General features: G+C 33.5%; 1 protein-coding gene across 1 annotated transcript in view; it reads right to left on the bottom strand.

The window, feature by feature from the left end:
• Positions 1–26853, bottom strand: part of LOC145288002 (uncharacterized) — a 283397-nt gene that overhangs the window by 254212 nt on the left and 2332 nt on the right. The window lies entirely within an intron of this gene.

Raw genomic sequence — 26853 nt, 5'->3', positions numbered from 1 at the left:
AATAATCAATAGAGATTTGCGTCTCTCGTAATAAATACAAATCTGCATAAATTGAAATATCATATTTAAGCGTATATTATGACGGCGGCTGCTAGTATACACACAAGGGATGTTCTAAACATAATGCCTCCTATTTTTTCATTACACCTGAATAGATCAAAGGTGATTGCAAATTGCATTGTTATGATGACTGAACTTATGCATTCATGACCTGAAAGTTTCATTTCTCTGTTGCAGATATTGACAGTGTGAAACTCTAAGAAGCAGAAATGCGTCCTTGAATTCCTCCATGCAAAAGAAATTGAACCGAGTGAACATTCATTAACGCCTGTTGAATATTTACGAAGCCAATACAGTTGATATCAACACAGTTAGGAGATGCGATAAAGCATGATCCAGATTTTATGACCGAGGCATCGTTCATCGCTGGTAAAAATGCATTGAGAATAGTGTTGACTATGTAGAAAAATAAATTCTAGAGCACAAAATATTGCTCGTTTCAATGGTATCACTCCCGTTTTTGTAGCTCTTAGGAGACCTTACTTTTGGAACAATCTTGTATATAAGATTAATATAAATATAGATATTTTATATTAGATTCTACATTGATAAAGGGATGTTTAATATTATAAGTATGTGACATTTACTCTTAAGTTTGCACATTATTGTTTCGAAAAGTGAGGGATCACTTTTGTATATTAATTTAACATATAATGAGCACCCACTTTATGGTCACCTTTTGGGGGTGGTCTTGTTATTTTTTTTTTAGGGGGGGGGGTATTGTGGCCTGATAGACCAACACAAAATCTACCTTAACAAAACTTGTTTTCTATAGGTTTTCGGATGTGCTGAAAACGAATATCGCATTTAAATTTTCCACAAATAAGTATTTTTTCCGGGTATAAAGCAAAAATATGCGTGCACTCGCACATACAGCAATGGCCACCACTTATAACATAAATAATTACATTTATATAGAAAACAAGTTTTGAGAGTAGGTTTTGTGTTAGTCTATTAGGCCACAATTACCAAATAAACACCATCCCTAAAAAAATAATAGACGCCCCCCCCCTCCAAAAAAAGGTGGTTATAAGGTGGGTGTTCATTTTACGTTAAATTAATATAGAAAAGTGACCCCCCCCTCAACTTTTGAAAACTATAATTTCTTCATATCTTGGAAACTACTCGTTTTCTGAGATTTTAACTGTTATTTTCGTTTTCGACACCCTCAAAAACCTATACTAGTGGTAATTTTAAAGGACTTTTGTGGTTGGAAAGATACTGCACCTTTACCAATATTTCAATCATAGTCATTTGTTTTCCTATTTTTGCATATGAATTACAAAATATCTGATATTTCTCTAAAACTTCTGGCCTTGATGAAGGGGAGACTAAAACTTGTTGCTATGCTTTCAAATAATCTGAATAACAGTAAAGGGCAGACTTGATTCCAAATATTTTTCATATGTTATATCTCCCCTCTTTGGTTTTCATACATAAAGTAAATTTCACAGTGTATAAGGATTATTGGATATTGGAGATATTTATTTCCAAAAGAGGGGGTATAACATATGAGAAATATTTGGAATCAAGTTTCCCCTTGCTGTTATTTCAGATCATTTGAAACTATAACAGCAAGTTTTGTCTCCTCTCCATTAAGGCCAGAGGTTATATATATATATATATATATATATATATATATATATATATATATATATATATATATATATATATATATATATATAGCTTGCGGCAGAAATATCTCCCACATTTTTAACTTTCAACTATATGTTGCTTATGAACTTATGCAAGTGTCAATGATGTTTTCATTTAGCTAATAACTTGCCATTTTTTTCAGGTACCTTCATCAATCAATATGGTTTGGACTAGTTATCGTGCTTTTACCGTAGAAATGTTTTTGAAGAACTGTGACTCTGTAACTGCAACACTGAGAGCTTCCCAAGTTCATTGCAAGTAAGGATGGCATGATGCGATTCCAGATAGAAAATCAATACTGCTATGGGTTGCAAATTTCAGATCTACGGGTTCGGCACTTAAAAGAAAGTCCTCGAAAAGCTATTGAAGTGCTCAAACGCTAGACAGTGTTCGAGCTGTGAGACTTTCTTTTACTCAGTCTCCGACACGTTCAGCTCGCAAATATGCTTTGGTTTTAGGAATGTCTGATTGAACAGTTAGAAAAATTCTACACACTGATATGCAGTTTCATCTGTACAAATTAATGGTTGCTCAGAAACTGCTCATCCAGTCATGCGCGACTGGGAAGATCGAATGTCAAAATGTGGGAGATATATATACAGGGTGACCAAAAACAACAACAAAAAAAAAACGGGCCCAACTCTAATTAGGCCCCGTTTCTTAGTGTTTTGTCCAAATGAAATGAAACTTTGGTGATAAATAGTTTATTATATTCAAAACATCACATCAAAACACTAGGGTCTTTGGCCTTTTTTTCTCCGTTCTACAGCATATGTTCTAGATGATTGATAATTTGTATGTTAACATTTAACATCCCAATGAATGCATTGACGATGATACTTACGAGTTTTAGAAGGCGAACCATTAAAAGTTACATCTGCCTTACATACAAAATGCTAGTTTTTATTTTTGGTGTCTTTAAAAAAAAACCCACCCAATATTTTTGCTGCTGAGGAGACTTTGTTTCAAAAAACTAAATGATAAAATTATTGTTCAGGACTAATTGTGTATCTCAATAAAAAAAATCGTTTCCGAAACAATTGTACAATTTATTGATTTTGTTTGTTCTTCCTTGTGAAACCGATTTTTAATTTTTAATTTTAATTACAAATTGTCAATCATCTTACTCAATATTAAAATAGCTCTAGGATAGATATGCCTATCGAGCTTATTATATATCTACATTACAACGAGCACTGTTTTCTTTTGTCTTATTTTAATTGTATTAAAGAATTTACTAATATATTAAAATATACTCTGCTCTTTAGACTGTTGTTCTAATCCCCTTAATATCTATAATATAAAGCTAAATGTGTGTGTGTGTGTGTGTGTGTGTGTGTGTGTGTGTGTGTGTGTGTGTGTGTGTGTGTGTGTGTGTGTGTGTGGCCACGAATAGGCTCCTATATGGTTGACTATTTTAAAAAACTGATTACATATAATGATAGAAGATGTATCGAGACACAGGAATGGGCATGTTTGATCTGACAGAACGGTGGTTCATTAAAATTGTGGAGCCTGCGTTCACGTCTGGTCCACAAAGTATGGAAATAAAAAGTTTAAAAATTAAAAAAAAACGTTTGCAAGTGTTTTTGATATAGATGTACATAAAAATACTTTGATAAGTATGTTTTAACTTAAATAGGGATGGTATAATAAAATTGTGGGGTCTGCGTTCGCGCCTGGCATCCATAGAATGGAAATAGGCATAAACTTTAATAAAGACTTTTCATATCTATCTGCGTAAGTATACTTTGATAATTATGTTTCAGTTTGAAAAAATATGGTATAATAAAATTATGGGGTGTTGGTTCATGCCTAACCTCCATAGAATGGAAATATGTCACAAAGTTTAACAAGGTTTTTTAATATAGATCCACAGAATATTGTGATAAGTGTTTCAGTGTGAACAGGTATGGTATAATAAATTATGGGGTTTATCTATTTTATTTTTACTTTCATCATATTTTGCTTTGGTTTTGATACCCCCAAATTCAACCCAAATTTACAACCCTTCCTTTTCATAACCTATCATACTTTAATAAATCAGAGTCCATTTTCTGTAGGCTGTTTTTGAACCCAGTCAACGACGGGTACTTTTGCTAGAATATATATATATATATATATATATATATATATATATATATATATATATATATATATATATATATATATATATTACTTGTTTATTGTTATATAAACATGCTCACATCCCGCTGTTACAAATAGCCACTTGTTTCAATCAAACAACAGATATCATCAGGCAGCGACTTGACTATTCAAAAGTTCAATGAATAACCTTCATTGAACTTTTGAATAGTCGAGTCGCTGCCTGATGATATCTGTTGTTTGATTGAAACAAGTGGCTATTTGTAGCAGGGGGATGTGAGCATGTTTATATAACAATAAACAAGTATTATCAGCTCTTTTTATTGAGCACTATCTAACAACCTCGTTGAATTCATTAGTCCATTACTTTTGAATATAAAAAACCCCGAGTATATATATATATATATATATATATATATATATACTCCAGGAACAATTTTAGAAGCTTAACAAGCCATTAACGATGTTAACTTTATACTTTACAATAGTCAATTTTCTTTGACAAAATTTTGGTTAGTCTTTTGAAAAAATTATTTGTTCTTTTCTAAGAATCTGTAGATAACTCTATTGAATTGGCACCACAGAGATCATTGATAAAGTGGACATGGATGGAAAGACAAATAGTTTCAGCATAGAACTAGAGAGGAAAAAGTGGCACTCATCCAAAATGGATTGAACCAGTTTCCTCTGAAGAAGAAAGTTTCATGGGAATATCAAATTCACAAGTGCTTTCTAGTCGCTTGCATATCCTCATTTCACAACTCATCAGTGTGGCTTGATATGACAACTGTATTACCCTCAAGCTATAATTTTAAGTCGATAGTATTTAGCTGTGGCTACCGAGAGTAAGAAGAAGGCCGATGCACATGATAGCATAATGTTACTTCCTGATTAAGTTGTAGGTATAGACAGCTTCCGCTATTCAACCACGTGGTCATGCTAACAGACATAAAAAAATATGGCTACCAATATGTGTTACCGATTCTCCATGTATGTTCTAAAAAGAAAGAACAATTCTCCATTTGGATAATAATTATTATAATTGCACATTTGGGATAATTTTAGTCAAAATATTGTAAGTGAACTCGTGTTTGAAATTATTTTTATCGAAGAAAGTCGAATATTTCATTTTGTTTTATTTTTTTTTACTGCAAAACAAACAATTTTTATATGATATTTTCAGTCTTTTCTTTTAATAATAAATAAAACTTTTCACTGAGTGTTTTCAAATATTTTAAAGGTAGCATTTTTCACAGCAGTTTTTTTTGTTTTTTTTTTATGATCGGTGAATTTTCAATATTTTAGCACCGGCCGTAATTTATTTATTTGAAATATATTTAAAACTTCAAGTTTTTGTTTTTTATAACATTTTAACTGTAAATAATTTACATGACGGGTTTGTTTTACTATACACATAGATTTGAAAAAGTTGTCAAAAAACAAATATATAGCAAATAATGTTATCAAAGGCAAGATAAGTTACTTTTCTACCAAACATGCCGACATTTTTCTTTTTAAAATATATCGATAAACATTGTATGATTTTCGAAGCGATTACACATTTTAAAGTGAGTAAAACCACTAAAAACCTTTTCAGATAGGTAGAATAGTAACTTATCTTGCCTTTGATAACATTTATTTGGTATATATTTGATTTTTGACCACTTTTTCGAATCTATGTGTATAATAATAAAAACCCCTAAAAACATATCTAGTTAGGTAGAAAAAGTAAGAAAAATGGCCTTTGATAACATTTATTTGTTATATATTTGTTTTTTGACAACTTTTTCGAATCTATGTGTACGGTAATACAAACCCAAAATTTAATTTAACTTGAAAATAATATTTAAAATACACGTGCGTACACTGCACAAGCACCCTTATTATTATCATAATAATAATAGTAATAATAATAAAAAACTGGTGTAGATGACATTGACTGGCACCACACCAACTTGTTGTGAAGGGTTAGGGAAGATGGAAAAACCGAGGTGGGAGAGTACTAATCAAATCTCCACTGGAAGTGTGCAGTTCAAATCTGGTACCTTGGGGAGGCATTTTATCACCCAAACCCCAGGAAGCGCCAATGGCCGATGCCAACGAGAAATCAGTGACAACGGCTGTTGCGATAACATGCAATCATCTGCACAAGTGGTCAAGAGAAATCTGGGGAGACTTGTTGTCACTTGGTCTCCAGAGAACACCACAGGTATCTGCCAGTGAGCGATCACTGATGATGATGGCCTGTGAGACAACTAATACGCTACACATTTTGATGAAAAACATGGGGAAAAAATGAACAGAAGAACAGAAAACAAAAACTTTAATTATAATTTCTGCATTTAAAGTAATAGTTATTTAAATATTTCAACATGTAATCTTGTGGGCAAAATCCAGCTTCCTAATAAGGGACACTCTGGATAGGAACAAAAATAATCTCAGTCATGAAAGATTTCTCCTCCACCGACCGAGGACAGAAAAGGTAAAGTGTAGCATCAAAACAGATACTACACTGTGATCTTGTTCCGAAGGCCAAAGAATATTTGTGTTTAATGTTTCTTTAATTGTTTGTTCCCTAAATTCATAATTCAGTTTTATCAGTATCAAATTGTATATTGCTTTAAAATTACTTAATTTGACATAGATAATATTTATATTTTATATTAAATAAAATTCAGTTTAAGTATTAACCCAACTGTCTTCCTTTTTCTTTTTAAAAATGTTTTATTGCTCTTTTTCAAATGGCACTCATATAGTACTGACAGTCTGACAAATCTTACCTACATTGCCTGCTGACATTTTCCAGTTAACAGGCCTTCTCCTTAATCTCGATGGCCGTGATTTAGCTCATTTCTTTAATCACTTAACATCTAATGGACCTGGTGTTACATGACAACAATGACCAGCTAATTTTGAATCTCATTCTGCCTCTTGTAATTCATTACTTATGGATGTGAAACAAAGTCAGGCTTATTGTAGAGTGTAGCCATTCCATCACTGAACGCCAGTTTACTTTAAAAAAAAATGTCTCAAGTGCCGTCAACACTCCTCACACGTATGTAGAGTGCTGGCAGGAAATTAACCTTTACCTCTCAATAGAGGTAGTGACTGGGATGGTAGCCTCCTATAACTGAGGACATATAATCTTAACCTTTATAAAACGACACTTCCCCGCATTTTCAGTTGCTATGTGATCTTATCAGTTTAGTCCGTTATGCAAATATTGTCAAATCTATTTTTTTGTGGGTGTGTAAATGAAAGTTAGACATTTTTTTTATTTGATTCACTTTTATTTACTTAGCAACACATAAATAAATGCGGTAAAGCTGATAACAAACTCGTTGAACAATCCACTTACTATATAAGCGTCACTTTCTCTGTTTGTATGTCAGTCCGTATTTTTTACGCTTAATTTATTTATACCAATAATATTGTGGGATCTGCATTCATACTTGATATTTATAGAAAGGAAATACATTTTACTTTTAATTGATTAATTACTTTACTTTCATTAATAGCAACAATATTGTAAGGTCTGTGTTCACACTTGACATCTATAAAAAGGAAATACATCTTTCTTTTTATTTATTAGTATCAATAATAGTTTGATATTTACAAAAAGTTTAGCATATATATATCTACTAGCAAAAGTACCCGTCGTTGACTGGGTTCAAAAACAGCCTACAGAAAATGGACTCTGATTTATTAAAGTATGATAGGTTATGAAAAGGAAGGGTTGTAAAGAGATAGCTTCGAATTTGGGGGTATCAAAACCAAAGCAAAATATGATGAAAGTAAAAATAAAATAGATAAACCCCATAATTTATTATACCATACCTGTTCACACTGAAACACTTATCACAATATTCTGTGGATCTATATTAAAAAACCTTGTTAAACTTTGTGACATATTTCCATTCTATGGAGGTTAGGCATGAACCAACACCCCATAATTTTATTATATCATATTTCTTCAAACTGAAACATAATTATCAAAGTATACTTATGCAGTTAGATATGAAAAGTCTTTATTAACGTTTGTGCCTATTTCCATTCTATGGAGGCCAGGCGCGAACGCAGACCCCATAATTTTATTATACCATCCCTATTTAAGTTAAAACATACTTATCAAAGTATTTTTATGTACATCTATATCAAAAACACTTGTAAACATTTTTTTTTTAATTTTTAAACTTTTTATTTCCATACTTACAGGGGTTGAGATTAATAGTAAATAAGTATGGAGTTGAGAGTAATAGTAAATTAATAGCAAATAATTTTGGGTTTGAGATTAATAGTGAATTATTAGTAAATAAGTATAGATTTGAGAACAGTAGTAAATTAATAGCAAATAATTTGGGTTTGAGATTAATAGTGAATTATTTGTAAATAAGTTTGGAGTTGAGAACAATAGTAAATTAGTAGCAAATAATTTTGGGTTTGAGCTTAATGGTGAATTAATTTATTTATTATATCTATAAAAGTGAAATTGTTTGTGTGTGTACATTTCCCTAGCAAACTACTCTGTCAATTTTTAGTCTACAGACTCGAGATTTGACAGAAGGTGTATTGATATTTGGGAAAATCTTTTTAATCGGTTTTCGGCCAGAAATTTGGCTGTCAAATGGTTAAAGTTCAAAGATTTAAGCTTTGAAAACTCTACCAAACTCCTCCGCCAATTTTGGGTCTAAGTACTTGAAATTTTAGATGTATGTAACCTAGACATGAGTACAAACTTTTTATTACATAGGTACATATGCATATAAAATTATTAACAGTACATAGGGCCGAGCAAAGTCAGGCTGCACTGCTAATATATATATATATATATATATAGTAATTTATAAAATATATATGGCGATTAAGCTACACTACTAGAATCCTACAGTGGATGAAATGCAGAATATTCAGTGTAGCTTAATCGCCATATATATTTTATAAATTACTAACTAGCTCTACCTACGTATTGAGCACTTTTGAAGTAAATACTTAAAGTTTACGCATAAATCTATACTTTCGTATATTAAATTTGTGTGAGTAAATGAAGTAGTTATATATATATATATATATATATATATATATATATATATATATATATATATATATATATAAATATAAATAGATGTTTTTTATTTGTTTTTGTTAGCGATACATAAAAGTGATACATTTAGTAGTCCTGCGAGGTTAGCTGCATGTGTGTGTATGTGTGCGTGCAAGGGAATTTGAAGAAAAGGATATAAAAATTTTAGATCCAAATTGCGTGGTAAAATCCATGGTGACCGTTCTTTAAAGAAGTGAGATAATAAGATCCAAGCTGTATAATTTGGTAATCTGCATAACTGAGTAGATATCCGGATCGGGCATATTCCTGGAGAAATTCTTCTTTATGGGTTCAGTGAAAAGTATTTTAAAATTTCAAATTCCCTTGCTATATGACTTATGATTAATCAATTATTTTGACTTTGATTTTCCATGTCTCACTGAATTTAGCAAATAGGGTACATACCTTTATAAATATTTGCTAATATTTTCTCCTCTGAAGAGATGGTAGACATTGAAACCCTATAAGTTAAGGAGATAAAATTTCTAAAGTATTGTCTTGCTTAGAATAATAAAAATCTTTGATATGAAACTCAAACATTTCACTTCAAAAAAGGTTTTTTGAAATTCATTGAATCATTATAATTCATTTGCTCTATCTTGTATATCGAGCAATTCTTATTTAGATGGGATAATACTTATAGAATATTACTGCCAGTAATATTTTGTAAATCTTATAATCACAGGTTCTCATACCAGCTGATTGTTAAATAACTTTATTCTGAAATATATATATATATATATATATATATATATATATATATATATATATATATATATATATATATATATATATATATATATATAGGTTAGCAGACCCGACGTAGCCTGGGATTGAATGCGGATCAATGAATGTTTCATCCTTCCATATTTTGTTGTCATAGGAATTGGTGAAATCCTTAATTTTTCAATCAAATCGATTGATTGCCTGCTCTAGTTGGGTACTCACCACCATGCACCATGTGGAAGCTTCACATGCCTCTCCACAGTGATTTAGTCCACAATATATTGTAGTCTACATTGCACTGTAGAAAAGCTACTGCTGATTTTATAAAATTATTTTCATATAATAGTTTATACTTAAGTTTAAAATGCAAAAATCAAGTGTCATTGTACACTTGTGCTTTAAACAGAAACATTCATTTCGGACACACCCCTACTGTTGATTTTATATGCCGGACATTTCTGCTTGTGTGGTAATAAAACTTCTCAAATGCACTTGTGATGTTAGGCTTTGTAAAAGTGTTTACTTTGGTCAAAATCGCTTGTTTCTTCTTTCATCAGATTTTTTCAATTATCAATACTTATCGAAGACATTCTGATACAAAACCTATCTAAGAATACTTCCAGGCACATAAAATACATTTGTGGGAAATTTCTTTAAAAATCGGCCATGCTGTTTAGTAGTCTATAGGGAACAAACTAAAGCACACACACACACACACACACACACACACACACACACACACACACACACACACAGTTACTTATATATATATATATATATATATATATATATATATATATATATAAAACGAAACAGGTTTGTAACATGTACCAAAGTTTTGATATGGTGAAAGAACTGAATTTGTAAGATAAATAAAACCTTAGAACTTGAAATGTAGCTCTATTGTTATTCATTTGTATATGCGCTGTTGTTATGTTTAACAAACATTCAGCTTCTAAACAAAAAGGATTGATATACATAAAAAGTGAAATATAATTTAAAAAGCATATTTTCCTAAAAACATACATATATATATATACGAGCATGAGTGCCCCGCATTGCCCGGGTGTTTGGAGGTGTGTGTTGAGCAAAAAAGAAAAAAAGTGGTAGTAGGAAGGCAGGCTCGAACCCGTATCACGAAGGAAGGAGGAAAAGAACGGGGAAAAAATGTGACGTCTTTGCTGTTACAGCCACCGCCAAACCAGAAGTGACGCAGGTTTAAATTAAGGCTAGACAATCGAAAAGTGGGGATGACTTTTGAAAATATCGGTGAAAAAAGTGACTCCCTCCCTGTAGAAAAGTGCTCAGTTAAGGGTGAAGAAATTAATGTTTTTAGCCAATTTTTCAGTATTTGTCGTCTGACGGGTCGAGCTTCAAAACAATACTGATCTTGTGAAAATCCGTCACCTCTGTCTAAAGTTTTAGGCAGACATGCAAACATACATACATACATTTATATATTGGTAGCTCAAATTTTCGACCCAAACAGATTAAAAAGCTTACCCTATCTCTAAATACCCTTTATGTAAAATTTCAAATGTTTAGACCAGAAATTGTCTGAGTAATTTGGTAGAGACTGCAGTTAGATCCATGTCCAAAGAACTTATATATAAAATTTCAAGTGTTTAGACCCAAAATTGACGGAGGAATTTGGTAGAGTTCTCAAAGGTCAAATAGTTGAACTTTGACCCCTTAACAGCCAAATTTCTGGCCGAAAAAGGATTACAATAATTTTTCCAAATCTCAGTAACCTGTATATCAAATTTCGAGTCTGTAGACTGAAAATTGACAGAGTTATTGTGTAGGGAAATGTACACAAACACACAGACAGACATACAGACACGTTCATTTTTGTAGATATACTAGCAGTTCCACCCGGCTTTGCTCAGGCCCTATGTACTGTTCATAAGGTTATGTGCATATGTATATATTAAAATGTATGAATATGTAAAGTAATGCCTTTCTGTATAATAGTCTTCCTTAACTACCATAGAGAAAAGACAGGCAGACATTTTCACTTTTATAGATATATAGACAGATTGATAGATAGATAGACTGGATGCAATGTATAGAAATGATTTAAAAAGTATTAAAAAAAGACTCATGCGCCACCACCGAGAATGGAAACCAAAATGTTCAGCTCACAATTTATTTTGCCTCTGCCGTCAATGACTGGGCAATGAAAACATGTTTACTGCAAGGCTAAAAATTAAAACATGAACCAATAGCTACTACGTTATGCATTCGTAATGCTGGCGTTCGACCTTCACCTGGCAAATTTCATTTTTTAAAAATTTTCACACTTTTGCACCGATTGAACGATATATATAAGAAAGGAAAATGGAGGTACATATAAATATTTATTAATTTATTCAATAAGGGTATACATCAATTAAGGGTGATGGGTAAGTGAGAACTCTCTATGCCATAGCATTTCCAAGCCTAATGCTTGTCATCAGAAGAGTAGAAAAGATGTAGGTAACATAATAGAGATGCAACGTCTAGTGATAGTTACATTAGAAGCGAAATAAATTATTGAGGCTGTTTGGGGGAACTATAATGGTTTCTTTGATATAGGAAGAGTATAGTTTGTATTATGTAATGCATGTATGTATACAGCATATCTGTCCTAGTAAGTTTAGTGTATGTGAACAGTGTGTGCATTTGAATTCTTAGGGGAAATATAGAGTAGGTTGGTTGAAAGAAGTTGCTTAATTAAGCCTATGTGTATATATGTTGTAGGTGTGAAAGAGATTTACATTAAATAGTTTTTTTTTAATTCTATGTTGGTATATTTTTTAGAGGGTGTGTCTTAGATTATATCAGTGCTTAAAAGAAATATAAGTTATTAGGAATAGTAGTAGGAGAATTAGTGTAAGGGGTTGAATTATAGGGGTGCATAGTACAAGAATTTTAATTGAGTAAGCTAGACCATAAAGAGATGTTATTTTTTAACATGGCGAAGCCTATCTTCTTTGAAGCAGCTGTGACACTGTCTTCAATGTATTTGTTGCAATTCATGTTACTTGTGAATATTAAGCCAAGCAGTTTCAAAGATGGGCTCTCAGGCAGGCTGTTATTTTTTAACATGGCAATTGATGTTTATTCTCATCTTCCCACCAATTGTCATTTGTATGCTCTTCTACCATCTAATACAATAAGTTTTAGTATTTTTAGATGTGATATTTTTTAATTAAGTATTAAAATACAGTTCTTCTTTAGGATTAGTTATTAATAAGAATGTTATTAAGGTTTTTTCTTGTATAGCTGCTTTTTTGAAGTATTTTGTCTGTGTGCAAGAAAGGTAGACAAGTGATATGAACATGTGTGTGTGTGTGTGTGTGTGTGCACGCGCGAATCACACACTATGGAAGCATACGTGATTGTTGGCTGAATGTGAAAAGAGAGCGATTATTTGTTCCCAGCAAAAGGTTAAATAAAAAAAAATAAAGGTGAAGGTTGCCCAATATAGAAAACTGTATCAGCAGCAGCCTAACATAGTTCTTTTCTAAAACAGGTTTGATCAATTTTTCTCAAAGAAATTTTTTTTTATTTTATCTGCTTTTCAGACTAGTATTAAAGTCTAGTTTCTGTTCAATCTCAAATGAACTTTGTTTGTAAACGAGGCCATCATCACAATTGAGACAAATATAAGCATATTTACATTTTTATGTATTCACACATTTGTTTCCTCTCACTGATTTTGTTCAATATCTCCCTTGAATAAATAATGGCGGATACCCTTGAGGAACATCGGGGTACAATCAACATTGGTGATTGAACGATTACAAACTTCCCATTAGCTGATGACATTAAAGGACAGGCGAAAATTTATCGATCTTGTGAAAAAATCATACAGCATGAAGATCAGTGCTGAAAAGACTAAGTTCATGAGCAAAAAACACTATAGAAAATAAGATCACCGTCTATGGAAAAGAGCTCAAGACAGTAAATCAGTTTAAATACTTTCGAGCAAATAAAGACGTATTTTCTCTCTTGAATCAATACTCTCTCCCGTCGCTTAGTGATTCGGCCATATACTGACCAATCAGTTGGCAGGGCGCATTGATTCCTTCCATCTCCTAAAGATCTTTTTTAGTCCCTTTGGGAACTTCAGTCAGCTATGAGAGAGAACCCGATAGGTATCAAAAACAGACACCTCTCTCCTCTCCTCTCCTCTCCTCTCCTCCCCTCTTCTCTCCTCTCCTCTCCTTTCTCTCGTCCTTGTCCACTGAAGATAACTTCTGGTCAACCTGGGACTCCACAAAAGACCATTGCCTGACCTTACACACCACAAAAACCTTCTATTTCTTCTTTTTCTTACATGGATACCGTCCAACTTTCTGCTGTACAAATAAACCTTTTGTTGCTTGGTTTTAAAAGAGATTTTGCTGTTTATTCCGTGCGTCGTGTTCAACTATAAATCAATTATTTTATTATGAGTACAAACAAGCATTTACCCCTAAAGAGGGTCCAAATATAGAATTCTTAGCATAGACAGCGCAGACAGCTGCAGCAATGGCAAAATTACAATGAATATGTAAGGAAAAAAACTATCAAGTTATCAACTAAGTTGAAGCTACTATAGGCGTTAGTTCTCTCGATCTTTTATAGTCATGTGAAACATGGAAACTAAAAAAATCCAAGCAGTTAAAACGAGAATTCTTAGGAAAGTACTCGATGTATCACATCGCAAATAAAGCAATGCGTACAACTGCTTTCTTACACATGAAATATTTTGAAGAATTGTTAATTATCGTCAAAAAAAAAAAAACGAAGAAGAATTTGATGGCATGAGCATGTAAAGAAGACATGTATTTGGTGACTTTAATATCCACCATAAAAACTGGCTTGGATTCTCTACTTACACAGATGCAGCGGGCAGCACAACTCATAGCTTCTCTATATTTCATTCCCTATCACAAATTGTTACATTTCCAACCCTTTTCCCTGACCAGGAAGAACAACATGCATCACTTCTAGATCTGTTTTTGACCACAGTACCCGATGATTGTATAACGAATACCCACAGCCCACTTGGGAACGCTGATCATGCACTGATAATGTTTGAAATCGCCGTAAACTCTAGATCCAAAACTGAAGAGGCAGTGCTCAAAACAACAAGATATTATAAAAAGGCTGACTGGGAAGCCATCAGAGATCTTATCAGAGATGCCCCATGGGGAAATATTTTTTCTCTTCCTGCTGAACAGTGCACAAATGGTTCAAAACTGCAATCGAAGCGCATGTTCCCATGCGGAAATTTTATAGCAAGCCCCACTCTCCTCAATGGTTTACTTTGACTTGCGCTACTGCCATTGCTCAAAGGCAGCATGCATACCGCAGATTTAAACTGACATAAGTCCAGTTCAAACAGAGAGAAGTACATAGAAGCTAGAAGTAATGTTAAGAAAGAAATAGCGACAGCTAAGAGAGAATTTATGGAAACCACTAAAAAACGCATTGAAGCACAAAAACTAGGAACTCGTGACTTCTGGAAAATCTACAACAGTGTAGTAAATAATGGGCAATCAACAATTCTCCCACTAACCAAAAATCACGAGGTTGTTTGCTCAGCAACCGAGAAGGCTAACATGCTTGCCAGTCAGTTTGCCTCAAACTCCACACTGGACCCTTCCAACCACCCCCTACTTGAATTTCCTATGCGGACAGATGCCACACTAGACGATCTGAAAATCACCCCTGCACAGGTGCATGCTATTATAAAAAACCTTGACGCTTCAAAAGCATGTGGACCCGATCTCATCCCAGCTGTGCTATTAAAAAAGTGCTCTGCCAAAGTAGATCCAGTTCTCTCCAAACTCTACAACAAATGCCTTAATGAATCTTGCTTTCCGGGCTGTTGGAAAACTGCTTCTGTGGTACTAGTATTCAAGAATTCTGGTGAAAGAACTGACTCATTAAATTATCGCCCCATTAGCCTCCTCCCACTTTTTGCCAAAATATTTGAGACCTTAATTAACCATGCTCTAGTCCATCACCTTACAGATGCTAAACTTCTGACTGACAAACAATATGGATTTAGACAAGCACGTTCCACAGCAGACATCCTAACTGTAATCTCTGAACGTATATACCATTCACTGGACAAAGCACGGGGAGGGCAGAGCGGTAGCTCTAGATATATCTAAGGCTTTTGACAGGGTATGGCATGAGGGTCTCCTCAGGAAGATTAGATCATACAGTATCACTGGTAGAATACTTAACATAATTAAATCCTTCTTAGATTAGAGAAAAATCCAGGTTGTCTCCGATGGTCGTACATCGAAACAACATGATATAATTGTGGGAGTTCCCCCAGGGGTCTATCCTTGGACCTCTACTGTTCCTGATATTCATAAATGACCTCCCAACAAAATTGCCTCTGAGATGGGTATATATGCTGATGACACCACACTCTATAACAGGCACGACAGGAAAACAAATGAACACATATCTAAAGAAATGGCAAAAACACTAGAGGGTGACCTCCAATCTGTAGTGGAATGGGGACAAAAATGGATGGTCACGTTCAATGCCGCCAAGACTAAACTAGTTTCATTCAATAATTACAAAAAAACCTTCTCTACCACCTATAGCAATGGCCAACGACTCTTTATCTGAGAGTACATCTTTTAAACTCCTTGGCCTAATGTTCACAGGAAACATGAGTTGGAACAATTACATTGAAGGCATCGCCAGGGCCGCTGCAAGGAAGGTGGGCTCTCTCTACCATGCTAGAAAACTACTAACATCCGAAGTATCTTGTACCTCTATAAGGTATATATGGAATACCTTGTACCTCTATAAGCTATGTATGGAGTATTGCTGTCATATTTGGGCTGGTGCATCTGCTACTAGTCTCTCACTCCTTGACAAGGTTCAAAAGAGAGTCACCAATCTGATAGGCCCTGAACTGGCATCTAAGCTTCAGCCTCTGTCCCATCGACGAAACGTTGCATCCCTCTGCCTGTTCTACAAGTATTTTAATGGTGAATACTCTGACGAACTGCAAGCACTTGTGCCTCCACGATGTGAACACCCTCAACAAACCCGACAGACTGCTAAATCCCACACCCACACTATAGAGATCCCTAGATGTAAAAGATCTTTCTACTCCAGTAGTTTCTTCCCCAGAACCGCTAGACTTTGGAATTCCATTCCAGGTCCCTACTTCCCCAACTGTACTGACGTGCAGAAGTTCAAGCGCAACATGAACCGACATCTTGCTGCCCAAATCCCTACATAGTACCCCAGTAGTTTTTGCCCTTGATAGTAGCCCCCTACACCAAAGTGGTAATGTGCCTTGTTTGGGGTGAAAATGTAATAAAAAAAACTAAATAAAAAAAAAAATTCTCCAGGTGACAATGCAAGGTGAAACGACAAAGGGCAGCCAGAGAAAGAGATGAACAGACAACTTTGTGGAATGGGCGGGAGAGAGCTTTGCCATGACACAGACCCTTGCCCACGACCGACAGAAAGGGAAGCAACTGGTGTAATGTTCAGTGATGCAGCGCCCCTCAACACCAGAAGGTTAAAAGATTTGTGAATCGTAACATTATTCACTGCTCAATTAACAATTTGTGCATTTAGTATTGCAATGGGAGAGATTTTATTTCTTAATTTAGAAGCCATGTTTTCGTGTTATTTTGTTGTTCATATATCCATGTATTTTTTATGTTATCTTTCACATTTTTTTCATTACTAATATAACGTCAGCAATTATTAATAAACATTAAATGTACTTTTTTTATTTTACTTGGGAGTCACCACTTATCAAGGCCTGAAGGACACTCGAGGATAGGGGTTAATGAATGTAAGGTGGTAGTATAGTAATCGTTAATGGTGTAAATTGGGTAGAATTTGATTACTTATGAGGATGGCTCAACAAGAACTTGTTTAAATTGGATTTGAAGGCTACTAGGTTGTATTTAACTGGGAAGCAGGCCAGCAGAAGAGTGTTCCGTAGGTGGGCAGTTTTTGGAAAGAAGCTTTGTTCATGGAATCTGTATTTAGATTTAGACCCAGATAGAGTGGGGGAAATTGTATTTAGTGGTTGTAGCTAGTCGAGTGTTTTTGTGAAAGTTTGGTGAGGGGGGAGACCATAAATTGGAGTTCAGTCGAGCACTTGCCATGAAAATAACGATAGAGCAGAGACAGGCTCGCAAAATCTCTTCTGTGAGAAAGAGGCTGCAGGGAAGAGGAAAGGGCATCACCTACTAGGTTTCGAAGCTGGTTTTGAACTTTGTCAAGGCTGACACATATTATAATTTTACTTATTTTTCCAACTACGTGTAGCATACCTATTATATGATACAACATATAATGATTATATCATTGTTGTTTCTTAGATGTAAATCCACAAAAACTTTGTTGTTTATAACAAGTGCTCAATGATAAGCAGAACGTAATTATACTGTATTTATTTATACAAACATTATTAGCTACATATGTGCACACATGTTTCTTATCTATTATGGATGAAAGAAAAAACCTGGTCTGAAGATGCTGCGTCTCTAATGAAGTTGCAGTAGAAACATGTATGTACATATGTAGCCAATAATGTTTGTATAAATAAATACGTTATATGATAAAACACACATTGTGGCGATATGTGCGAGAATTACATATTCCCAACATGTGTGCAGCTATTTATATATTTGAGTTCAAATATTTATATTTATAAACGTTAACAAGATAATATTTACATTAATGTGGCAACTTTCATTATTGAAATGCTAAACTACACCAAAATATCACAGCATATGCACACATGCATGTACATACAATGGCATATACACCACTCCTTTAACTTTGTGGTGACTGAATCATAAAATGATTCCAACGAATGCTAAAATGCAAATAGCTATGATTGCTTACAGTCTTCTCATCTCCGTTTCATTGGAATTCGCTTTCCATCTTCATATTCCAAAACTAACAACTTTTAATATGAATGGGTTAAAGTAATATTTTCATCCAATTGAAATCTTCCAAGCTCCAGAAAATAACACCTATATGTGAAAGTAATAAGCCAGTGCGAAGTTGGGAATTTCTAGGAGACAGGAAGCCGGAACTAGTCAGACTTAATCAACTGCATCCATACAAAGGTGATTTTGTGGCCGGGTTTGAATCTAACAACCAACAGGAATTGTTACCCTACACTGATGATTGTGTAAGCATGAGACACTAGTGTCTATAGGTAAACTTTTCATAATTATTATTTAATTATAATTATTAAGTCCACATAACAGTTTCCTCTCATGCATATATATATATATATATATATATATATATATATATTTAGATGTAGTTTGCTTGAAGCATTCCCTGCATTGTGATAGCCTTCTAAATCTCTTCTCTATACCTATCTCACACACTGCTTCAAGCAAACTACATCTCAATTTATATATATATATATATATATATATATATATATACGCATTAGCAAGAACAAAGAAAATGCACTCACATACACAATGCCAAATACTCAAATATACACATATAGTAGAACCCCAGGGTACAACATTGAAAATTAGTAACAGGCATGCATAATAAAATGAAGTATAGTGAAACACTGAAATAATAGAAAAGTCATCAGGTAACAAGTGCTACCTAAAACATAAACAGAGTTTTGTAAAAAGTGAAATTGAAGATAAAAAAACTTGACAAAATATTTTATACAAGTAAAAGAATATAAAAGTTATTTTTCAGTAATGAAAATGTTCATAGTTTAAAATATTCATAGTTTAATATGTTCATGGTTTGAAATGTTCATGATTTAAAATGCCATAGTTTAAAATATTCATGGTTTAAAATGTTCATTGTTTAAAATGTTCATAGTTTAAAATGTTTATAGTTTAAAATGTTCATGATTTAAAATGTTCATGATTTAAAATGTTCATGATTTAAAATGTTCATAGTTAAAAATGTTCATGGTTTAAAATGTTCATGGTTTAAAATGTTCATAGTTTAAAATGTTTATAGTTTAAAATGTTTATAGTTTAAAATGTTCATTGTTTAAAATGTTCATAGTTTAAAATGTTTATAGTTTAAAATGTTCATGGTTTAAAATGTTCATAGTTTAAAATGTTCATGGTTTAAAATGTTTATAGTTTAAAATGTTCATGATTTAAAATGTTCATAGTTTAAAATGTTCATTGTTTAAAATGTTCATAGTTTAAAATGTTCATAGTTTAAAATGTACATGGTTTAAAATGTTCAGGGTTTAAAATGTTCAGAGTTTAAAATGTTCATGGTTTAAAATGTTCATGGTTTAAAATGTTCATAGTTTAAAATGTTTATGGTTTAAAATGTTCATGGTGTAAAATGTTCATTGTTTAAAATGTTCATTGTTTAAAATGTTCATTGTTTAAAATGTTCATAGTTTAAAATGTTCATAGTTTAAAATGTTCATAGTTTAAAATGTTCATAGTTTAAAATGTTCATGGTTTAAAATGTTCATGGTTTAAAATGTTCATGGTGTAAAATGTTCATGGTTTAAAATGTTCATGGTTTAAAATGTACATGGTTTAAAATGTTCAGGGTTTAAAATGTTCAGAGTTTAAAATGTTCATGGTTTAAAATGTTCATGGTTTAAAATGTTCATAGTTTAAAATGTTTATGGTTTAAAATGTTAATGGTGTAAAATGTTCATTGTTTAAAATGTTCATTGTTTAAAATGTTCATGGTTTAAAATGTTCATGGTTTAAAATGTTCATGGTTTAAAATGTTCATAGTTTAAAATGTTTATGGTTTAAAATGTTCATGGTGTAAAATGTTCATTGTTTAAAATGTTCATTGTTTAAAATGTTCATAGTTTAAAATGTTCATAGTTTAAAATGTTCATAGTTTAAAATGTTCATGGTTTAAAATGTTCATGGTTTAAAATGTTCATGGTGTAAAATGTTCATGGTTTAAAATGTTCATGGTTTAAAATGTTCAGGGTTTAAAATGTTCAGGGTTTAAAATGTTCAGAGTTTAAAATGTTCATGGTTTAAAATGTTCATGGTTTAAAATGTTCATAGTTTAAAATGTTTATGGTTTAAAATGTTCATGGTGTAAAATGTTCATTGTTTAAAATGTTCATTGTTTAAAATGTTCATAGTTTAAAATGTTCATAGTTTAAAATGTTCATAGTTTAAAATGTTCATGGTTTAAAATGTTCATGGTTTAAAATGTTCATGGTTTAAAATGTTCATGGTTTAAAATGTTCATGGTTTAAAATGTTCATGGTTTAAAATGTCCATGGTTTAAAATGTTCATTGTTTTAAATGTTCATTGTTTAAAATGTTCATGGTTTAAAATGTTCATAGTTTAAAATGTTCATAGTTTAAAATGTTCATGGTTTAAAATGTTCATGGTTTAAAATGTTCATGGTGTAAAATGTTCATGGTGTAAAATGTTCATGGTTTAAAATGTTCATGGTTTAAAATGTTCATGGTTTAAAATGTTCATGGTTTAAAATGTTCATAGTTTAAAATGTTCATGGTTTAAAATGTTCATGGTGTGGATAAGTGCATATTTTTGTATTTGGGAGCGTGGTATTGTGCATATGTGTGCGTTACCTTTGTTCATGTAATGAGTGTATAGATTAAGCTAGACTGTTACTCGTAGAGTCCTTTTCATTCCACCACTTCCGGGAGGGGAGTGTCTTGAGGAGCATGGGATACGTTCTTAGGGTTCCTTTCCTTGGCGTTTCCTGCCTGCCTCCTTGCTTTAAGGAGTTTTCAACTTCGCCCTGGATTATTATTTTCACACATGGGTGTTACTTTTTGGAGCTTGGAAAGATTTCAATTGCGTGAAAATATTTCATTCATATTAAAAGGTGTTAGCTTCGGGGGGGGGGGGCGAGGAAAGCAAACTCCAACGAAGCAAAGAAAGAAAGAGTTGCCACAAAAACATATTCCAAACCTATGATTAAATTCTATTTTCTCACAGTGTTCACAGAAGCAGTTAATGAATTACTCTGAAGTATTTTGGTGTCTGACTTCCCTGCACTTATTAGCAGGTCGCAATCGGTCAGCGACTTAGACTCTTAAATAAACAGTTGGTAGTTGAATTTCAGGCAAGGGCTATTTTCGTTATCAAAATAATTTATAAAAGCAAAACGAAATGAATGTGGTCAGGGCAGGAAGGTCCCTACTTACTTGCCTCCCCACAAGAGTAGAGTTAGATACAAGGTCGATTTTTTATGCAGGTGAAAATCCAGTTCCCCAAAAAGGGGTACTCTGGATTAGGACAAATATAAAAATTGCTTCAATCTAGAACGATTTCTCTTTCACTGATCGAGGACAGAAAAGATGAAATGTAGTATCAGAACAGATACTACACTTTGCTGCCAGCCAAAAGTGTATTTGTCAGTACATTCAGTTATTTACCACAACGCAGACATTTCTGCTCAGATAAAGGCAGAATTCCAAGACATAATCTGGAGGTAAATAATATGGTATGCAAATAATTGTTTTAGTTCACTATCTCCATATTATCTTGATAACATATCGTATGCACCATTACAACGGATTGGTTGCCTCAGTAGTAGCAGTAGTAGTAATAGCTGTAATAGTCGTGATAGTAGTAGCAGTAATAGTAGTAATAGCTGTAATAGTTGTGATAGTAGTAGTAGTAGTAGTAGTAGTAATAGCTAAAAGTAGATAGTTGCAGAAGTAGTAGTAATAGCTGTAATAGTGATAGTAGTGATAGCAGTAGTAGTAATGGCTGTAATAGCAGTGATAGTAGTAGCAAACAACTGAAAAAAATAAGCAGCAAAATCCCACCCTTTCATTGTAGAGGCTCCTAGATGCCGGAAAACTTTATATGCACAAAGCTTCGTGCTTTGAATAGCTTGTTTTGGGAATTCTCTCCCTGCTCCCTGTTTCCTTTACTGTACCGACATGCAGAAATAAAAATGTAATGTGAACAAACATCTTGCTGCACAACTTCCCAGGTGGAATGCCCCTTATATATCTGGCCACTAATTCACAATAGCCCTTATGTCAGAGTGGCAATGCGCCTTGTTTGGGGATAGAAAAAAAGGAAGAAGAAAAAAAGCCTCAACACAAATTAGAATAAAGGGTGGAAATATATACACATGGTTATCAAATGTTTGGCTCATGGTTATATCAAATATAGTGCTAAAAGGTTGCCTATGCTAACAAATGGAGAGCCTGTTTTGAATGAATTTAAGGATATTAAGTTAGGTTGGAAAGCCTTTAAACTTATCTCAGCATTCAACATTGTCAGAGAACTTCAAAAGAGCTTTAAATATCCTCAGGGAAAGGTTCTTGAATCCTCACAACAGAAAAGATAAAATATATGAAGAGATTCTTCATTGTACTGAACCTATTGCAAACCTCGATCAATTGAGAATTCATATTGAACACGTCATAGCTGATTTCACCAAACTAGACTGCTTCTTCAGTAAAGATTTTTTTAAGGAAGGTACATCTTCAAGACAGTTAGTTGCTCACGTGATATTTAAAAAGATTCCTGCCAAGATTCGAAAGGAAATAATATCCTGAAGCAGAGAGAGATATCCTTTGCTCAGAGCAATGGTTGAGAATGTTTCAGAAATTGTCAAAGAGCATGAAAATTGTGCACTAAAATTGTCCACCATTTTGTCTGATAAACATCAAAGTGGCAACAAAAGACTTTTTAGGTAATTCTTACAACAAAAGAACGAAATTCTCCCAAATAAAAACAACCTTTCTTGAAATAACAATAAATCCTGTAAATTGTGCAATAAAATTGAACATAGAGTGAAGAATTGCTCTACGTTCAAATCTTAAATGAGCAGCAGAACTCGATTTGTGTAAAAACTGCTTGGGTTTGCACAAGGAGACGAACTGCCCAGGGATAAAAAAATTTTGCTACCTGTGCATTACTTGTGGGGCTTGATCACATTTTCTAGCTATGTTCCCAAATTCTATTCCATCCTTTGTGGGAAAGACTTGATTACCATCGACCCACAGTGAGTGTATTTGTCCTGCATATATCAGTAAATGGAAAGAGAGGATTCCCTCATTCATTTGAATTGTCTTATCGACACTGGCAGCCAATCTTCATTCTTTTCCAGTGCCATGTACAAAAAACTGGGCCCTCAAGAACTCTATAAAGTCTATATAAATGTCTTTCAGGGCTATGAATTAAAAAGTGACGTTATTGAACTCATATATGTATCCCAGGAAGTCTTTGGAAAATATTGCTGAATCTCTCATTGTCCTGTCATTAAATAAAGTGCAGAAGTTACTACTAAGATTTGTTCAGTTTTCAATTGCTTGTTTAAAAGGCGACAGTGCATTTCTTTGAATGATGCTGTATATGCTGGAGTCAATTTGACTGCCAAATTGTTGGACTTGTTATTGAAAACGATCATGTGCATCTGGGAGATCTCAGGAAGGCCTTTTTGCAAGTTCGTCTAAGGACTGAAAAGGACAAGAATAGATTTTGTTTTTTTCTGAAGGGTGGCAACTATCTGCATACCTTCAGGTATAAATCTATTATCTTTGGTTTTAATACCAGTCCGTTCATCTTGAGTTTCATACTCCAATATCATGCTGAACAGTTCACTAATGATGAAACATCTACTGTTCTATCTAATAATTTTTATATTGTTAACCTGGTCAAGACCAGTCAGTCAAGTCTATTTATCGTTCTGTTTGTGACCGTTTGAAAGACTCTGGATTTGAATTGCAATCTTGTAATTCCAATAATGACAGTTTTCAGTAGGAAATGATTATGGATGGGAGTGTTTCCTTTCCCCTTCCTATGTAGGAAAAAGATTATGTTTATTTTCTTCAGCAAGATTTAATAGGCCTTGTCCCCACAGTGGTCAATCCTGATGTTGACACTAAGCACAGTATTCGAGCACAATTTTCCAAGATCTATGATCTTTTATCCTTGTATCTCCCTATTACTATTCAAGAAACAATTCAGTAATCTATGGAAAATGAAGTTGTCTTGGGATCAGAAAGTTCCGGGGGAACTCCATGATGAGATTATTGGCAGGGAACTTATGTTGATTGAACAAGGTGAACCTCCCTAGAAGAGCCTTTAGCGAATGTATTCCAGCTGAATCCTTGTTTTTTATAATGCTTGAAAGGAGGCTTAAGGTTTTTCCCTGTACGCTAAACAGGGGAATTAATGTTTTTGGATTTTTGCAAAGGCCAAGACGGCTCCTCTCAAGAAAAAAATCCCTACCCACTCTGGAACTTTTAGCTATATTCTTGACCTGTAAGATACTTCCCAATGTTTTAAAATCTATGACTCCAGTTGCCATTGAGTCACATTCCTGATGCTCAGATTGTTTTATTTTGGATCCTTAAAAGGAAATCATCTAAGAGCAATATATTTTCAAAAACTGCATTAAGGACATTAAAAAATAGCATTTACTGACTAGGCTTTACAAGGAAATGATTTGTTTCCACCTGGAATACAGGTCTTTAGTGTTCGCCAGAGTTGGCAGGGTGTTCTTTGATTCTCTTGAGCACCTACAATGTCATGTCATCAGATATATACTACATAGTCCCTGCTGCAATCCTGTTCCAGGAGTATAGTTGCATCTGTTATTTATAGATTATTATATGGTCATTATCCCACCGCATGCTTAAATATGGTCCTGTGCTGCGGCTGAGTAGATCAAATCTGCAACAATATACATTCACATTAGACCCACTGCATAATCACTCCTGTGTTTGCTCAGAGATGTACCGGTGATCTCCTTTTGCATTGTGTTCTTTATTTTTTTTTTTTTCAAGATGATCACCACTTATCAAGGCCCGGAAGCCACTCAGGGATAAGGGTTATTGCATGTACAGTACGTTAGTGTGGGGATTTAATAAAAGTGTCTACTTAAGGGGGTGGTTCATCAGGAATTTGTTTACGTTGGACTTGAAGACATCCAGGTTGTAGTCAGGTGGGAAGCAGGCAGATGGAACAGAGTTCCACAGGCGTGCAGTTCTAAGAAAGAAGCTTTGTTCATGGAATCTAAGTTTTGATTTAGGCACAGATAAAGAGTGGGGAAAATTTTTGACAGTGGTTTCAGCTAGACGGGTGTTTTTCGTAAAAAATTGGCGAGGGGGGACTAGAGATTAGATCTCAGACAACCACTTGCCATGGAAATAATGATAAAACAAAGATAGGCTTGCAACGTCTCTTCTGTGGGAGAGAGGTTGCAGGGAAGAGAAAAGGGCATCCTCCACTAAGCCATGAAGTATATTTTGTACTCTGTCAGGGCTGGATAGGCTGTTTTTAACAGCTTGAATGTGCTGCCTCAGAATTGTGTAAATGAACATGTATAACTGTCACATTTTTGGAGTTCTGTATTGTCTATGATGTTCTTAAATTTTATGCATTCCCTAATTAGCTAGGTAGCCTCTGTCTATTGCTAACGGTTTTTGTGACTTAAGAAAAGAAAAAAAAATTGTTGTCTAATTCTTTTCTTTATTTTTTTTATCTTTCATATATTAATTTATTTTCTCATTTTTACAGATTTTTTTCATTTTTATTTTGTCATTACTAGGGATAGGACAACAGCATATTCTTTTCATTGTTTTGACTCTTGAGTATGTATCCATTGCTATCTTAAATGCTTTTATATAGAGTGATGTGGTTCTCGGTTGATTAACTGTGTCTAACTGTTTGATATATACTCGAGAGTACAAAACAATGATAAGAATATGCTGTTGTCATAGCCTTAGTCATTACTATGATTCGTAATATCTTTCAATTTTATTTTTAAGAAAAACTGTCCGAGTGACAACGCGCCCCTCCACTGGCGCCGTCATATCAAAGACAATTACTTCGGCAATATTCGGAAGATATTTATTCTGCAGAATTGGGCTGAGATTTTGTAGTTGATAAATGGAGTTTGCAGATAAAAATTAATGGTTTCAACTGATTTGGTTTGTCAATTCTAATAAATTACAATGGTAGTTTCCAAATTAAGCAGTCGACATTACCTGAATATTACTAAATTATTAAACAAAACAACTTTAAGTGTTAACAGGTGAAAAATTGCCGCCATCTTGTTTAAATCAAAACGGAAAATTACCTCCCTTTTGGACTCTCTTGTGTCTTATGACCGTTTTCATCAAATTCTATCTTCTTTAATGAATAATTTTCTACCTTATCGATTTTCGTAATTTTTGGATATAATCATCTTAAAAATATGAGGAATATGTAGATATCATTTTTTTTTTTATGTGAAA

Source organism: Euprymna scolopes, chromosome 11 (genome assembly GCF_053919585.1).
Source record: "Euprymna scolopes isolate OS-2025 chromosome 11, ASM5391958v1, whole genome shotgun sequence".
Classification (NCBI taxonomy): Eukaryota; Metazoa; Mollusca; class Cephalopoda; order Sepiida; family Sepiolidae; genus Euprymna; species Euprymna scolopes.
Note: the sequence above shows the minus strand (reverse complement) of the source record. Positions and strands in the feature narration are given on the sequence as shown.